At 39.7% G+C, this 18,935-nt stretch overlaps 1 protein-coding gene across 1 annotated transcript in view; it reads right to left on the bottom strand.

Moving 5' to 3' along the window:
• The window catches only part of LOC134225024 (chloride channel protein 2-like), a 248,182-nt gene extending 230,875 nt beyond the window's left edge, over positions 1 to 17,307 (bottom strand). The window contains exon 1 of the mRNA XM_062704813.1: positions 16,546 to 17,307. The gene's annotated coding sequence lies outside the window, so the exon portion shown is untranslated. The remainder of the gene's footprint in view (positions 1 to 16,545) is intronic.
• Between the last annotated feature and the right edge of the window lie 1,628 nt (positions 17,308 to 18,935).

Below are 18,935 nucleotides of genomic sequence, written 5' to 3'. Positions count from 1 at the left end.
GTAGAGCTGATTGGATTATAAATGGCTTCTTGTGAGATTTCAAATGTCACAGGAAGGTGATCAGAGTCAAAGTCAGCATGAGTTACCAATTGGCCACACAGCTGACTTGAATCCGTTAAAACTAAATCAATTGTAGATGGATTTCGACTGGAAGAAAAACAAGTAGGGCCATTGGGATATTGAATAGTATAATATCCCGCAGAACAATCTTCAAATAAAATTTTACCATTGGAATTGCTTTGAGCATTATTCCATGAACGGTGTTTGGCATTGAAGTCACCAATTACGAAGAATTTTGATTTGTTGCGAGTCAGAATTTGAAGATCAGCTTTCAACAAATTCTTTTGCTGCCCATTGCATTGAAAAGGCAAGTAGGCTGCAATGAAGGAAAATTGTCCAAAATTTGTTTCAACAGAAACTCCCAAGGTTTCAAAAACTTTGGTTTCAAACGAAGAAAATAATTTATGTTTGATACGTCTATTAATGACAATGGCGACCCCACCACAGGCGCTGTCAAGACGATCATTTCTGTAGATAAAATAGTTTGCATCTCTTTTAATGGAGAGTCCTGGTTTTAAATACGTTTCAGTTATAATGGCAATATGCACATTATGAACTGAAAGGAAGTTGAATAATTCATCTTCCTTACCCTTTAGAGAGCGGGCATTCCAATTTAGAACTTTCACACAATTATTTGGATCCATTGAAACGGAGTCCGATAACAATTTTTGTGTGTACTTTATACCAACCTGAACAGCTTCAGGAATGGTATTTGCTTTGAACATTGCATCAATCATGTGATGCAATTGTTCAGTTAAAAATCAAATCGGAAGCAGTCATGCTACCTGAATCGGCAACATGACCGTTATTTTCCGTTGGGACATGGGTATAAACCTCATTTTCAGAAAAGAAATTTTGTCTACCAGCAGCGATGTTTGCATACGTAGGTACATTCGGATTTACTGAAGTGCTTGCTACCCGTTGACGAGCGGCAAAATTTGTTTGTGAATTGTGGTGGGTATGAATTGCCCGAAAGGTAACCGGTTTCGAAATTTGAGAGTTTGACAAATTTCTACCCGTCAAATCTGGGAACCGATTGGAATTTCCCGTCATCAATTTTGCAAGGGAATTCGAAACTTTATTGCGTGAAGTGCATTCCCAGAAATTGGATTTATGATTGCTCCCACATTTTTCGCACTTAAATTTATTGGATTCTTCTCTCACAGGACATGCGTCCTTGGCGTGATAGGTTCCACCACAAATCATGCATTTAGCATCCATGTGACAATGTTTGGTTCCATGACCCCACTTTTGGCACTTACGGCACTGGGTAAGTTTTGAAGTTTCCCCAGGCCTGCGGAAATGTTCCCATGTAACACGGACATGAGACATAATACAGGCCTTTTCCAACTTTTCATATTATTTAGTTCACTTTTGTTAAAATGAACTAAATAAAATTCTTGAGAAATGCCCTCTGGGAAGTTCCAGAATGGGATTTCTTTTCATCTTAATTACTTGGACTGGTGAAAATCCAAGTAATTGAGAAATTTCAATTTTAATCTCATCCAGTGATTTGTCATCACTGGGAGACCTTCAAGACGACTTTGAACAATCGCTCAGTTTTGTCGTCGAATGTGACGAATATATGGCGCTTATCAGTTAGAGAGTGAAGAAGTTGTTTGCGATCGTCAAATGATCCCGGCAAAACGCGGCAGTCACCCTTCCTAGCAATCTGAAATGAAACCTTGATCCCCTGAAGGTTACTCAAAATCTCATTCCGGAAGCCAGAAAACTCGGCAACAGATACCACAATTGGCGGAATCCTTTGCTTTTTCGCATGAATCGAATCACCTGGGCTAGAGGTAGATTCGATTTGCTCAATATCATCATTAATCAAATCGAACTGATTGCTCAGTTCGATTGGAGAAGAATTATTTCCGATATTAGAGTTAGAAGGAATATCTGAATTCTCCAGCTTCCTTCTATTTTTTCCGCGCTTGGGCAGGACGGTCTTGAAACCTTGTTTCTTTGAAGGAAGTGGAGAATTCAGAGACTCTTCCTCTTGTTTTTGTTAATACTCATTGCTGAGCGTGGAGACGTGACCTTCTAAGAGGTTTTTTCCCAGAACGGTGTCCCTGCAGGATTACCACCGCTTGTCGGAATTTTACTTCCGCAAACGGGTCCAACGTAAAACGAAGGCACGGGTCCTTGCAAAGATCGTAACGGGATCAGTGGGTACAAATAGCGCTAAGAAGCACCGTTGAAATTAAAATAGCTTCGGGTAGTATTAAAAACTTCCTTCCGCAAAGAGAGAAAGAACCGCACAGCACGAAAGCACGATGCGGTCTGCGCAGAATTTGTTTAAAGTCCCACCCAACACCAGGACCAGGCTAGTCCACTTTAAGCGGCACACGGTCGCTTTGATAGGGCTGATGCTTGCGGACACATGCAGCTTTTTTATAGAAGTACAACAGAGTCCACTGTCGAACCCCACCACATCCTAGGCAGACCCCACAGGACGCACTCTCTCACTCTAGACCCTGTATTACGGTACTAAAAAACGTTTCATTTAGTACATAATTTCTCAATGTCGGAATGCACTATCGATTGGCCGATCTACAACATATTACCTACGCGCGCTATATAACGTTATCATGACCAACTGTGTGTGCCTTCGAGCTATCATCCAATACGCTAGAAATGTCAAAAAAAGATAAAGTAGAATCACGGAAAAATTTCCACAGCGAGATATGGGATGCAATTCTATAAATAATTTTAAAAATCTCAAAATGATATGTATTTGAAAATAATTTGAAGCACCGGGTTAGACTTATGATTATCTACATTGTACATATATTTATTTGATTGTTCATGATAATAAATGTTTTTCTCGAATTGATACCGGAAAAGGTACTATTTTTGATGTTTATTGAATTTCTAATCTCGTGCAATAAACCTTTTTCAAAAATAAATCAGCTTGTAATTTTTTAAATTATTTTGATTTTCGTTGGCTATACCTTGCCGTGGTGAATTTTAGTGATCCTACTTTTTCTCTGATGACAGCATTCATCCGGTTCTCCTAGCCCTACTAATAACATAATTCGAATTGTCGCGAGTGCTCAATCGCGCGGTCCGGTCCGGCGACCCGACTAAAGGGACACGGCAGGTATTTCCGTCCATCGTCGTAGGGGCTAAAACCAACGAAAGTAACGTACATTTGCTTGAACTCCACTATAGCAGAACGTTTCTCCTGAGCTTACGATTTGGTACGTATGAGTTTTACAAAAAAGCGTCTCTTTTACTGGTTTTCGAGACTATGACGAACAGACTAAAATACCTGCCGTGTCCCTATATGCATTAGATGACTATTGTTCAAAATGTTATGTATTGAATGTAGCTTTATTTGCGGAAAATAGATAAATTGGTACAATTTAGAGCTATGTTATCATTTTAATGACGTTTTGTTGACAGTAGTTTGGCCAAGTAATCATTATACACATCATACACATTTTACCTATAATAAGCCGTGTTTCCAAGCATTTTCATGATTTGAAGTTCACTGCTGTGCTTAGCATGACGTATGATACCAGATAAGTATATTAATTTTGTTCTTGTACTTATGATGTCCAACTATCACTATTGGAATGCAATTGGTTTGTCTGATAAATGTGTTGTGCCCGAATTAAATATACAATATACATGTTGTGCGGCCGACGTTGCAATCTGGTTGTAAATCTATGACTAACTATTGGAACGATTTATTAAGATGCGTTGAGTGAAAGCTCTGAATATTGCTCTTGGTTATGTTGGTTCTCTTTTCATTAGCGCTTAGGGGGGAGCGTCATTTATCATATTTATCATTAAGAATCATTAAATTTCCCATATTGTTGCCCATACAAACTTTAAACGGCCTAAGTAAGATTTCATCCAAACCAGCTAAAATTGTCGGGTGATACTCAAATCATAGGACAGAACCTGCGAACAATACTATACTGAACTTTATGGAAATTTTCATGATATATCGGCAACCAACATTGATGAAAAATCAAAACATCTGTCAATCCAAATCAATGTTGGGTAGTTTATTCCTGCATATCATCAGTTGGCCTTGATGGCCGACCGAAGCATGTGCGAAACCCAATAACTGATAAGGCATTGCGTATAAGCTGTAAGCACATACAAATAATCAGCGATAAGCACATTGTTCAGCGCATCACATTCTCAATAACGCAACAACAGAAAAAAAACAATTTGAGCCATAGGTGCGCGATCCAAGAGAGCCTAAAAATTTTAGAGAAATTACTATATTTAGGATGCGAAAGATTTGATGAAATTCACACATCCGCAAATACGCAACTGTTTATCAAGTACTAAAAGCCGATCAAGCAAAGCAATGACTAACACAAATCAAATAAAAATATGTGCCGTAGATGATGTCTTCGCTTACGTTGATATACGAACAAGAAAGAATGGACCTAATTTGACTTCAATCAATCCAGTAGGTGAAAGGAGGATGATTGTTTTCGCCGTTAAGATTTTTTTTCCCGATTTTTTCGCCATAAGAAAGAAAGTCCCGGAACAGACGAAATTAATTCTCAAAAATTTCACACATTTTGAGTCCTTTGGCACCAAAAAACAAACAAAATTCCCCCTTGTGAGAAAAAAAGGTCAAAAATGTCGTTTGGTCAAACACACGTGAATGTGAAAAGTGATTAATGATACTTGAGAAGTGAGAAATAAATAATGAGAAGGAAGAAATAAGAAATGGGTAATGATGAGTGAAAAGCGAGAAACCTCACTGTGAAGTCTCACTTCTCACTTCTTATTTCTCCCTTCTCACTTCCCACGTCTAACTTTTCAAAATGATAAGTGAGAAATAAATAGTGAGAAGTGAGAAGTGAGTTGCCTCACAGCTCATTTCTCGCCACACATCTCGCACTTCTCACTTCGCACTTCTCCTTTTTCACAGTCGGAAGAGGAGTAAGAAACGTGAGATAAGGCGTGAAAAGTGAGAAGTGAGACGTCAAACTTCTTACTTCGCACTTCTCTTTGCTCACTCCTCATTTCTCACTTTTTACTTTGCACTTGTCACTTTTCACTTTAGCCAAAATAGGTCGTGCGACAATTCAAACATTATGACTTCACAAAACAATGATCGGAATGATATTTTCAGGATTCCTGACTCGAGCTCAATCCGGCCACATCGGCCATAATCCGGGGGACCTCCGGAATGGCCATTTCTTAAATTGAGTCAAAATAGATTGTTTGACACCTCAAACGTCATAGATTCGCAATACAATGAAATCGTTTTTCAGTACTGAAAGATTAAATATGCATTCAGTTATATCCATTACACCTCCCGGGAGGACAAAGGATATCGTAGGATAGTTTTGAGATATTCTGGGCAATCCAAACTGTCTTTGAGTTCGGAACTTGAGATCTACAGCTGCTCAGAAGCTCTTTTCGGTACTCAAAGCTTCAATATCCGTTCAATTATTTCCATTACACCTCCCGGGAGGTCAACGGATATGGTAACATTGTTACGAGATATTCTGGGCAATCCAAACTGTCCTTGTGTTCGGAATTTCAGATCTACAGCTGTTCAGAAGTTTTTTTCATTATTCAAAGCTTCAACATGAAAGTCATTATGTCCATTTCATTTCCCGGGAGGTCAACCGATATCGTAAAATAGTTTGAGATATTCTAGACAATCCAAACTGTCCTTGAGATCGGGATTTGAGATCTACAGCTGCAAAAAAATCTTTTGAAATGTTGGTGTTGGTATATTCAACTGTAATCATCACAAACATTTAATAACTTTGAGAAAATGTGAAATTTTTTTTATTCCTTTTCTTTATTTGGTAAGCACTCTGTGTTACTTAACCGCTACTATGCCGCCAGAATCCACACAGAATCTATTTTTAGATTTTTCCATTATTCATTGTTGTTGTCGTTGTTGGTCCATCTCGTCGTGAGTCCATTGTGTCCGTTTTGTCCATGTCGTGTATCCAATGATCGTTGCATTGTTCGGTTGCGTTTATCCGGGTAACGTTGGAGGAATGCCTCCGAGAAGAACAAGCTGTCAGTCGTCATCAGACAGCCGTGACGGTAAGGCGAACCCATGACCATTGTGTAAGGGACCCCCCTGAAAATGTGAAATGTTGGTGCCAATATGTTTGAGCTATGAGTGACGGAGACCCAAAGCAACCATTAGCACTACATTTTTTTCTTTTTGGCATTATAAAGCTATATAAGCCAGCCTCTATAAGCAAGTATAAAGCATGTTTGCACTGTGACAGCGTTATAGTCGCACGTACGGATATTTTAAATGCTTACGGTTAGCTGGAAAATGTACTGCTGTGCCTGTAGATCGCATATTTGGAACTCAAAGATGGTTCTGATGACCAAGGATATCCTAAAACCATCTAAACATGTCCCTCGATCGTCAGGAATGTATTATGGATATGATTGAACACATATTCAAACTTGAAGCGAAAAGCTAGAGTGATGGCTGTATATCGCAAGTTCTGAACTCAAGGTCGCATTGGAAAACCCAGGATGTCCCAAAACCAAGCATGTCTCCTGTTCTTCTAGAATATCTTATGGACATGCTTGAATACATATCCAAGTTTGTAGTGACGAGAAAAGCTTTAGATCGCAACAGTTTGAATGACCCAAAACCATCTAACCATATCTCCTGATCTTCATGAATATGGTTGAATACATATCCAAGCTTGGATCGACGAAAAAAGTTAGAGTGGTGGTCGTAGATCGCAAGTTCTGAACTCAAAGATAGTTTGGATGACCCACTATATCCCGAAACCATCTAACCGTGTCTCTTGATATTCACAAATATATTATGGATATATTTGAGTACATATACAAGCTTGAAGCTACGTAAAAAGCTAAAGTGGGGGCTGTAGATTGCAAGTTCTGAATATCTCAAAACCATCTTACCTTGTCTTCTGGTCTTCTGGAATATGTTATGGACACAGTGGAATAAATATCCAAGCTTGGAGCGACGAAAAAAGTTAGAGTGGTTATTGTAGAGCACAACTCAAGAACGCTTTGGAAGACCCAGGATATCCCAAAACCATCTGATCATGTCTTTTGATCTTTAGTAATATGTTATATATATGGTTGAATACATATACAACCTTAGAGTGACGAATGAAACTCGCATTGTAACTGTAGCTCGCAAGTTCCGGACTCAAGGACAGTTTGGATGATCTAGTACATCCCGAAAAAAATATTTTCAACTTGTTTTGTCAGTTCTCCATTATTAATCTCGAAGACAAATGGAACACATTAAATTTACTGCGTAACGCTTAGAAAAATTTGGGCATGAAAGGGTTATAGCAGCGGTTCTCAACCTGGAGTGCATATGCCCCTAGAGATAGCTTTGTTGGTCCCAGGGGGTACCTCGAGCAGAAATGCGTAATGGCGGATGTATTAAAATTTCAATAAAAACTAATTGAAAATGTTTTGATAATTGTGAAATTTTTGATTCCAAATTTTTGTGTTGTACATGCCATGCCGATCCGAGTGGCCCAGGAACCCTGAAAATTTTGTTCCATCATTGTTTGGTGAAATCATGAAGTTTGTGTTGTCATACGACCCATTTTTGACTTAAATTCATAAATCTCGCGCTTAGTTTCATAGGGGCGTAACTGTATCGATTTTTTCTTTTTATTATTGTACCGAATTGCGCTAGTTGGTCGATGGTTTAATGGTTTGGTATGATAAAGGATGATTGTATCTTGCACCAGAATCAATAATCATGGTTGTAGCACAGACAAACAGACATAACACTCATGAAATTCTCATCGTTCATTGATTTTTTTTTTTTTTTTTCCCTGTTGGGTATCTTAATCACTGCGACCATTTGTTAGATCTATTGTGATATATGCCCCATTTGATCTAGCTTTGTCAAGTTGACGCATCATTACTATTTAGAGCAATTGCATTTCCTTGACTACCAGCGTTATCCCAATGCGGTATTATGGTTCTGATGAATCGTACTACCATATTGGGACTTGTTCTCCAAACTTCTGAGGGTTCTATAAGCCCCCTATTGAAGAACTGTAATCTCTTTCTAAAAATTGCCGGACAATGGCATAACAGATGTTCCGAGTCTTCTACATGTGTGCCGCAGAAACGACATACATCATCTTGAAGTTTTCCTAACAGATTCAAGTGATATCGGCTCGGGCAATGGCCTGTTATAAGACCTGTATATGTGTTAAGATCTTTTTTTGAAAGATCTAAAATTTTGCGAGTAATAAATGCGTTCGGTGCGATGAAACGTTTAGATTGCCTCGCAATCAAGGTGTTTTTCCAGATGTCCTCTATTTTAGAATGTTCCCAAGATTTGAGTTCCATTCTAAGAGAACACGCAGATACACCACAAAATGGTTCGGGACCTATGAATTGTCGAGATGAACCAAGTCTGGCCAGCATATCAGCTTGTTCATTGCCTTCAATGCCAAAATGACCAGGAACCCAATACAGGTTCACTTTGTTACGACTACCCAAGGTTTGGAGTGACTGAACACATTCCCAAACGAGTTTGGATGTGCATGTTGCTGATTTCAAAGCATTCAATGCTGCTTGACTGTCACACATTATGCAAATATTTGAATGCCTGTAATTTCGGCGTAAGCATAAATTAGAGCATTCAAGAATAGCCTGAACTTCAGCTTGGAAAACAGTTGGCCACTTGCCCATGGAAATCGAGATATTTATCCCTGGGCCAGTTACGCCTGCTCCAACTTGATCGTTCAGCTTTGAACCATCGGTGTAAAATACAATTGATCCTGAGCGAAGACTTGGTCCACCGTTCGCCCATATATTTCGCTCAAGATTAATTACATCAAAGCATCGATAAAAATTGTATTTTCTCCTCATCCAATCATCATTGCTTGTGATAAGTGAGTTGATACTTATTTTGTTTAGAATACTAAGATGTCCTTTTATGTCACCTTCGAAGAGGTTTGAATCTCTCTTGACCTTCAAAGCACTCTTCTCTGCTTCTAATTGAATAAATTGATCCAATGGTAGCATGTGGAGCAAAGCGTCTAGCGCTTTATTCGGCGTGCTCCTCATTGCGCCAGTTATTGAAAGAGTAGCTAATCTTTGAAGTTTTTCCATCTTCTTCTGAACCACCCTTTCTTTTGTTTTTGGCCACCATAGTAATGCGGCATATGACATTCTGGGTTTCACAATCGCCGTATAAATCCATTGAATCATTTTTGGCTTTAGTCCCCACTTTTTACCGAACGTCACCTTACTTATCCATAAAGCATTTGTAGCTTTGCTTAATACTTCCTCAAGATGTAAGTTCCAATTCAGCTTACTGTCAAGTCTAACTCCAAGATGCTTGACTGAGTTTGAAAGTTTCAAATCTTCTCCTTTCAACTTTAAAGTAGGAAGAGAATTATTTCTTCTCCTTGTAAACGCCACTAATGTGGCCTTTGAAGGATTTATATTTAATCCTTCTTTTTCACACCATAGTGTGATGAAATTTAGAGCGATTTGCATTCGGTCCGAAATAACACAGTCATATTTTCCTCTTACTAATATGACTATATCATCCGCGAAGCCAATTATTTCAAAGCCTCGAGCCTCCAGTTGTTTGAGAAGATCATCAACGATTAAAGACCACAATAGAGGTGATAGTACGCCTCCTTGAGGACACCTTTTACTGCTCTCACACTAATTGATGAGCTACCAAGGTTTGCTGATATTTCTCTCTTTGATAACATCTCACCAATCCAGTCAACAATTCATACATCGAAAACTCGTTTCAACAAAGCATTCTTCATTAAACTGTGAGATGTGTTATCGAATGCTCCTTCAATGTCAAGTCAACGCTGCAAGTGAAATTTCTTTTGCTTCAAAAGATCTTTCCAACTTTGTAACTAGCTTGTGAAGCGCTGTTACTGATATGCAAACTGATTTTTGCTTAGAGGAGTTTTCGTTAGATAAGATGATTTTATATACTCATCTATCAGTTTTTCCATTATTTTAAGTATAATGGACGATAAGCTGACTGGTCTGAAGGATTTTGGGCATGATTTATCCTTCTTATTGGCTTTTGGGACAAATGTAACCCGCACTTCTCTCCATGCAGTCGGTATGTAGCCTAATATTAAGCTTGATCGGAACATCTTGGTTAATATGGGTGTTAAGATCACTTTTCCCTTCTGCAGTAGTACAGGAAAAATTCCATCCCTACCTGGAGCTTTGAAGGGTTCAAAAGAATCAATCGCCCATTCAACTTTCTGTTCAGTAAATATTTCATTGGCCAGAGCGCTAGTATTGCTCCTGGTATAATTCATCCCAGTGACTTTATTCGTTTGTTGAATATCTCTCCTGGCTTCATTTACACTAGTTTGCGTATCAGATGCATTCTGGTCTTCATGTGAATTAATGATAGAACACGGGAAGTGTGTTTGCATCATTATTTCTAATGTTTCATAACTTGTCTTGGTAAAAGACCCGTTGTCTAAGACCATTTGTGTGATCTTTAGCAAGGATTTTCTGCAATCTAGCAGCTACTGGAGTACTTTCAATGTTTTCACAGGTGTGCCTCCAGTTTATCCTTTTAGATCTCCGAATTTCTCTATTATAAGAAGTGAGGGATTCTTTGTATTGTTCCCACTGTTGTGTACGTTTAGCCCGGTTAAAGAGTTTCCGGGTTCTTTTCCGCATCTTTTGCAAGTTACTGTTCCACCAATGTACGTCTCTGTTTGAAGAACGTTCCTTAGCAGCACAGCTGACTTGAAAAGACTTCAGTATTAAGCCAGAAAATTGCTTAGAACTTTCTTCTAGTCCACGATAAGAATTTGATGAGGTGCTCAAGTTTTCCGCCTCACTTATCAAATTTGAGATATAAAATTCCCAGTTAGTTTTCCTGGGATCTCTTCTGGTTTCTATGAGTTGATTTCCAGCCTCATATTCGAATAATATGTGCATGTGATCAGATAGAGATATTTCATCTGAAACATGCCAATTTGTGATTTTCTCCGAAAGTGTATGACTACACAAGGTTAAATCTAGAACTTCTTGCCTGATAGCATTTGAAAAGGTAGGTTTATTTCCCCTGTTACATATATCTACATCATTTTTTGCAATATAGTCGAACAGGTTCTCACCCCGTCTGTTGATATCCGAACTAGCCCATATTGTGTGATGAGCGTTTGCGTCACAACCGATAATGAAAGCTTTATTTTGCTTTCTGCAATATGAAATAAAAGCGGCTACTTCTGGTGGAGGCACATCATCAGCATCTCCTGGGAAGTATGCTGGCGACAAATATTTCCGTTTTCCCACGAATTGTCGGTACCTCCATCATAACCGCAACAATATCTCGATTAATAAACTCTGTTATTGGAATAAATTTTGCTTTTCCATTCACCAAAATTGCAGCCCTGGGAGGTTGCTGTCCTGTCCTGTCCTTCATTGATTTACTGGTTAATTTAAATAATCTTTAGTTGGCCAACCGATCACTCGTGGCGCGCATCGGATTTGCTTGAATTTGACGTTTGCTCACTACCGCTATCTGGTGCGTGATTTGCCCAACTTAGTGAAAACAACAGATGTCGTTAGTGCGAATACGACGATAAATTTGATGAGTGAATGTTCAATGTGTTATGTCTGTTTTGTCTGTTTTGTCTGTCTGTTTTGTCTGTGGTTGTAGCTTTTGAAAAAATTGAGTTATTAACAAAATATAAAATCGATTAAGAGAAATCGATCAATACAATTACGCCCCTATGAAACTAAGTGCGAGAAATGGTAACTTTTTCCAGTGACAACTGACCCCAACGGATTTGGAATAATTCTGGAACCGTACTATGCACAAAAAAATTGGGATCCATCCGGATCAAATTCAGCCTGTTGCGAAAGAATCGGTCAAGAAATGTGGTTTTACAGCAGTTTTATGTTTTGGAAGCCCTTAAAAGCAGACGTCAGAATCGGAAAGATTAAGCCCTGTGTTCGCCGGTTCACCCTTTTTGATCAAAATTTTGGAATGCGTCGTACGATCTGGCCCATTTTCTACATCAAACAGTGTAACAATGTTCCGCATCGAATAAGCTTTGTTGCAATAAAATCGGTTGGCAAAAAGTGATTCAAAAGACTTTTTTCCGTGTTTTGTACATTTCCTTCAGCAACTCCGCCGATGCCGATGATGGGACCGCTGTTTGCGTCATCTAGAACAAAATGGCTCGAACGTACAAGCAGCGATTTACATGTCCCTTACAACATTTTCTATAAGGATGTGTTAAGACGGTTAAGACGGTTATATATAGGGTAGCGAACCATTTGGGTAGCAACGTTCATTACTCGAGCGCATTACAACCGAATCACTTGTTTTTAGTACATGGTTAGATTCTGTCGATATCTAGTGATGTACAAACAATCAAGCCATTTGGTTGGAGCGCGGTCGAGTTGCGGACGGGAATAGGGGGTGCTGCTCAAATGGTCCCGCTCCCTATTTTTTACAATCTTTGTGAATGAAATTTCAGCAGGGTTCGTACTTTTCGTTTCGATGAGACAAAATCAAGCGATTTTCGGGTCGGAGGAGGATCATTTTTCGGAGTTTGTAGTGAAAAACATCTTTCTCTCACCCCTCTTTTCTCTAGAGCGAGCCCTGAAGATAAGCAAAAATCGTGCCTACTTGATGAATTTCTTTTTTCGTTTCATCACTATTACACGCCTCACTCACTTTTCGCCGAAAATTTTCGGTAAGCAATTACAAAAATGTTATGACCGCAACGGGATTCGAATCTAGAACATCAACAAAAATGACATTAGGATGCAGTACCTATAGCCATACCACCACATCGACTGCATGTAGGGATTAGGTTGTTTGTTCCATAAAGGCTACTCTTTTTGCAATTGTTGATGGCACGAAAAGAAAGAAAGGAGTGAGATAACGAGCAAATCAACTTTTCGCGGCACTGGGATGAAGTGAGGGAAAAATGAGAAAAATAGCATCATTTTTCTTTTCACGCAAAAATTTCTCGGCGAAAATCAGCGTGAGGGAGCTTTCTCTGCTCGTGAGAATGAGTGAGAATTACGATTCCTGAATTTCAGGAATGCTCGCGGGCTTCCAAATAACGAATTTACCTTTACCAAGAATGTAGCCAGAGGAGCAACCTAAGTGTGCAACCAATATTTATGTTTAGAAGGGTCCGTAACCCAACATAACATAAAATGATAGGGAAAGCAGTACTGGAATTTCTTAGATTAATAATAAGAGATGTCACGCGATTTTGACATATCTGCCCCTCTCATCCTTTGTAGAAACGCGAAAAATGGAATGCATGCTAAAAGTATCATCAAATATTTATTTCATGACAGGGCACGAGAGTGTGCTGTATTTGCTTTACCGTCGTGTGAGGTTTCTTTTGACAATTCATGGGCTACTTTGGACATTTTGAAGCAAGAACTGTAACGTAAAGTACTATCAAATCGACATTATTACCATTCCATTACCATTCGGTTATCTTGTTGATAGTTGGATGCTAACTTTCTGTTTCATATTTGGAATGTTTTGCTTAGTTTTTTTCAGAAAATCCAAAGCAGAAAATTCAAAGTAGCTCTTGAAGTCAAAAAAAGCCCTGCACGACAGTATTATTGTTTGAACTAACATTTACAATTCGGAAATTAAAAAAAAAAAAAGATTTATTTATCAACCATTTAGTCATTTTGTTCGAGATGAGTGCGTGATCTCTCTTGTTTCGAACAGCAGAACGATCGCGCGGTCGGACGAAATATTGTGTTCTGCATTGCGCGGCCGGTAATAAAATTAATCAGATCAGTGCGTGATCTCTCTTGTTTCGGACAGCAGAACGATCGCGCGGTCGGCCGAATTATTGTGTTCTGCATTGCGCGACCGGCAATAAAATTAATCAGTTCAGTGCGTGATCTCTTTTGTTTCGAAGCGGCCTTGGTAGTCATATGGCTACTGCTTCTGCCTCATACGCAGGAGGTCGTGGGTTCAATCCCAGGTCCGTTCCATTCTCCTACTTTGTATCTTTCTCTTTATTTCTCATGTTCTAGCAATAGCTAGAACTGGAAATGGACTTCCATACCGTTTCCATTACTATTCCTATACCTTCAACTTGATCTAACAGTAATCTGCTAGAATTGGAAATGAACTATAGAGCTCGTTTCCTACATCCAATTAGAAATTCCATCAGTTACCTTCTCCTATTTATCACATTGGCAGCTCGTTAACCAAGACGGACCTCTGCCTCTCCAACCTAACCCAGAAATTCCAACAAATTCCGCATGAACTCGTGGCAAGTGCAGAGGTATATTCGGCTTGCAGTGGGCGAGTGATTGCATCATCATTTCCTCCCCTTCCCTACATTGACTTGCATTCTGACGTGGCAGGCGTCAGTATGACCTAACAAATGAGATCACCAGTACTTGTACATTGAAGATGTGTGCTAGTCCCAAGCAAACATCTGTTGGTTCCCTGTGCAAGAACAGCTGATCTGGTCATAATGGAGTAGCAACTACGAGCAGTCAATCAAGCTCAAGCTCAAGCAAGCTCATTTAGTCATTTTGTTCGAGATGACGCAGACAGCAGCGGTCCCAATATCGTCGTCAGCATCAGCAGCATTAAAAAAAAAATCTCACAACATACGGAATATCGATTGGCTGTTTCACTACGAAGGCGTTTACGTTCTGTCCGCTCTCCGTGCCCATCCTCCGTGTCAACTCACCGTGGGTGGATCCTCGAACAGGAACGACGCGTGAGCGGGAAACACGGATCTTTTTATGCCCAGAGAAAATGAAGCGATGGGCCAAAAGCCTCGTAACTTATCATACTGATGTACGTGTTGGGAATGCATATGCAAATATTTATCGTTAACAATAAAAAAATTTGAATGAAATTTAATAAATTGCTAAAGAATTTCCGAGTCCAAAACCCAAGAGGCAATAAACTCTAAACTTTGCGATAGTATTACTCATTGCTCCGAAATAATTTTTCGTGGTATTTCTAGTGCCGTTTTGATTCAAGTCTCTGACATGACTCATATCCCAAACACTCGCATTTAAATGGCTATTTCATTCAACCTTATTCGTATGTTGTGTTTCTTAGGATGTTCACTTCATTTGTAATCTTGGTCCTCCGGACGAAAAACCGATGAAACGTTAGGTGTTCGGAATTTGAGTCAAAACGGTACGATACGGTGCTAGTTCGGTTGTTAAAACTTTCGTCAGTTAGTTGATGAATCACAGTGCTCCCTCGTTTTGAAAACACCCGATTTCAACCTTCTACAGATCCGAAAAACTATCAAACCGCATTTTAAGTTTCTAATGCCATCAAACCGAAACGGGAGTCCCAAAGATTGTTCAAAAATTATTAGTAATTAATTAGTCAGTTAATTTTTAAGAATTTAAAAGAGACAGAAATTACGTGTTGCCTAAAACGGGACTGTATGACTGAGTGGCATTGTGTCTCATGCTTTCCTAACCAGGGCTCTTCGATCAATTTACCATACATGTGACGTAGTTTTTCTCTAATATTTGTGTATTTCTGGATACTGTGAGTTTAGGACGAGCTCGGTGGTATAGTGGCTACCGCTTCTGCCTTATAAGCAGGAGATCGTGGGTTCAATTCCAGGCTTGTTTTTTCCTACTTTCTATTTCTATCTTAGTTCTTTCTGTGTTCACGTTCTACCAAAACTTTTCCTACCCACTTTCCGCCCAACCGGCGGTTGTCAGATTTTCTAACAATTCTGTATAAGAATCTAACAAACCCTGTATAAGAATTGGGCATATGCGAAATTGTTAGATTTTTATACAAAAAATGTATGCTCTCAAACAAATATTGTTAGAAAAGCTTAAAAAATTGTTAGATTCTTATACAATACTTGTATAAGAATCTAACAATTTTGCATATGCCCAGTTCTTATACAGATTTTGGTAGATTTATATACAGAATTGTTAGAAAATCTATCATCCGCCGGTAGGGTGTATAACCTCCCACACAATCCCAAAAACCTCCCGTGGCGCATATGAAAGGTCGTAGAGTTCTCTGCATCTTTCTTAAGTAGGTGTCTAATTAATCATCCTTCCCCTTCCTCAACATTCGCAAGGACGTGGCCAGGACAGATCTCGATTATTAGAGAGTGCATTGCTTTCATCTAAGAGATAGTGATTAGTCTCAAATCAATATCTGTGGTAACGGATGAAAGTGATTCTACTCTCATACAATAGTCTTGGCTTGTACCACCTACGAATTTGTGCGAAATTTTCAATGCTAATGCTAATGCTATTTCTGGATACTGAGAGTTTAGAGTTGGTTAGCCCTTGCCAACACCCATTGAAAGATAAAGGCGCTATTAACATTCAAGATCTTACATGCTTCGTGACGGTCCTAAATCGTCTTGGCTAACGTGAAGCCCAAAAACATTGATTGTGAAAATAAACGACTCCAATCTACCTATTTCCTATGCAATTTATACCTTGCTGCGTAATTATTCATTTCCTATGAAAAAGAATCCAGACACACGCCCCGCTTACCTTCAACCTGTTCAAGCGGCGGCAAACCGCAAATCAGCTGGAATCCAGCACTCGACCAATAACGGCGCAACATCTGATTGTCGCCCAGCGGAACCAAGTTAGCAGTAATAATTAATTCCACCGATTAAACTTGGCCTCGATGACATTTTCCAATTCACGTTAAACTGCTATTAATCAATTGAGTCGAAGCAGGTATCAGCGTGCACCGTTACTGCCTTACGACCGTAGAAGTCATCACCTACACACGAATTCAGATGTCCAGTAAGGCAAATCTTCACTGATACGATTCACATGCGCAAAACATTCTCTTCAAATAACAGATAACACTTCTTTACAGCTATGCAACTCACTTTCACATCATTTTTACGACGATCGCACTATATCGCACTGCGGACACATACCCCAACGATTTGTTTTGTAAACAACCCTTGAAGCTATGAAATTGGATACTGGGTAGATTAGATTCAGTTTTTTGTTTTGTCAAAGACTGCAACCGTAAAAAGATCTCCGCCCGTCGATCAGGTTTCATTGATGATAGAATATTCTGGAGGACGCTCGAATTTCTTTTAAAATAATGCTAAACCCGTAAAATTGCAAACGACTGCACAGCAGCGGCGTGACTATATAATGGCAAAACACAAAAAGCAACAGTCCCTCGAGAACGACGAACGAACGGTTCTACAAGCCGAAGTAACGATCACGCGTGCTTGCAAGCCAACGAAGCAGAAGTGCTACCTTCGCGACCGCTCCAAAGTTCGTCCGTGCTGCAACTGGCGAACAGACGACAAGTTTGATTTCAAACCAAACCACAGTGGCCGACTTCCGAACAGACAAAACTCAACAGCAAGTTATTACTCATTTTTACATGATGTGACTAATGTGAGTAAAGCATTGAAGGCCAGCCCATAACAGTCTGAAATTCTGACTGTAGGCAAAGACGTAACGTGGACTTCTGCCTAGTTGAAGTCTTTATTGGGCACCCCTCTTAATACTAAACATTTTCTTCTTCTTTTTATTGGCATTACTAGGAAATTGTCGCCTTGCAGCTTAGTGTTCATTTAGCACATCCACAGTTATTGACTGCGAGATTTTAATAAAGAAATTAAAAAAGTGACTGCGAGGTTTCTAAGCCATGTTACCATTTTTGCATTCGTACATCATAACAATAAGGCTGTGAGGGGCCCTCCTTAGCCGTGCGGTAAGACGCGCGGCTACAAAGCAAGACCATGCTGAGGGTGGCTGGGTTCGATTCCCGGTGCCGGTCTAGTCAATTTTCGGATTGGAAATATGTCTCGACTTCCCTGGGCATAAAAGTATCATCGTGCTAGCCTCATGATATACAAATGCAAAAATGGTAACCTGGCTTAGAAACCTCGCAGTTAATAACTGTGGAAGTGCTTAATGAACACTAAGCTGCAAGGCGGCTCTGTCCCAGTGTGGGGATGTAATGGCAATAAGAAGAAGAAGACATCATAAGGCTAACACGATCGTTCCCGGAATGCCGGAGGAGTTGTTCGCAGAATGCGGGAGGAATCGTTCTCGTATTTTCGGAGTTTTTTTTATTACTTTATTTTTGTGAATTTTGATACAGGGATCAGTTCTTCACTCAGGTTTCGGAGGAATGGTTTTTTGTTTTGACCGAGATTCTATTGTCAGAAGAATCATTCCCACATTGTCGGCGGAATTGTGCCTGGGTTGCCGGAGGAATCGTTCGCTTATTGCCGGAAAAAATCGTTACCGGGTAGCTTGAGGCATTGTTCCCGGATTGAAATTGCTCCAGGATTGCCGGAGGAATCGTTCGTGGATTGCCGAAGCAGTCGTTCGTGGGGAGGAGTCCTCCGGAAATTCAGGAAAAAATCTTTCTAGAGTCTAGAGTAAACTCGTTGGAAAACCCAGTGTAAACTCGTTTGGGAATCCAGAAATGATTCGTTAAAGAATTCAGGGTGGATCCCTTCGTGAACCCGGGGTAGAATTGTTCGGCAAGGAATGGATCTCATTTTGTCTCAGGAGAAAGAAGTGCACTCTGGATTTTTCAACGAATCATTATTGGATTCCCGAACGAGTCAACAAATTATTCCTCTTTATATTTCCGAAAAAAATCTACCCCGGGTTCCCGATGGAATTCATCCTGAGTTCTATAACGAATCATTTCTGGTTTCCCAAAAGAGTTCACACTGGGTTTTCCAATGAGTCTATCTAGTCTAGATTTTTGAACAAATCCTCCCTGAATTCCGAAAGGAATTTTCCCCGAATTACCGTAGAAGTCCTCCCCACGAACGACTGATCCGACAATTCCTCCCGCAATCAGCGAACGATTCCTCCGGCGATCCAGTAAAGATTTCTTCGCAATCCAGGAATAATTCCTGCGGAAATTCACGAACGATCCCTCC

This window comes from Armigeres subalbatus, chromosome 1 (genome assembly GCF_024139115.2).
Source record: "Armigeres subalbatus isolate Guangzhou_Male chromosome 1, GZ_Asu_2, whole genome shotgun sequence".
Lineage (NCBI taxonomy): Eukaryota > Metazoa > Arthropoda > Insecta > Diptera > Culicidae > Armigeres > Armigeres subalbatus.
Note: the sequence above shows the minus strand (reverse complement) of the source record. Positions and strands in the feature narration are given on the sequence as shown.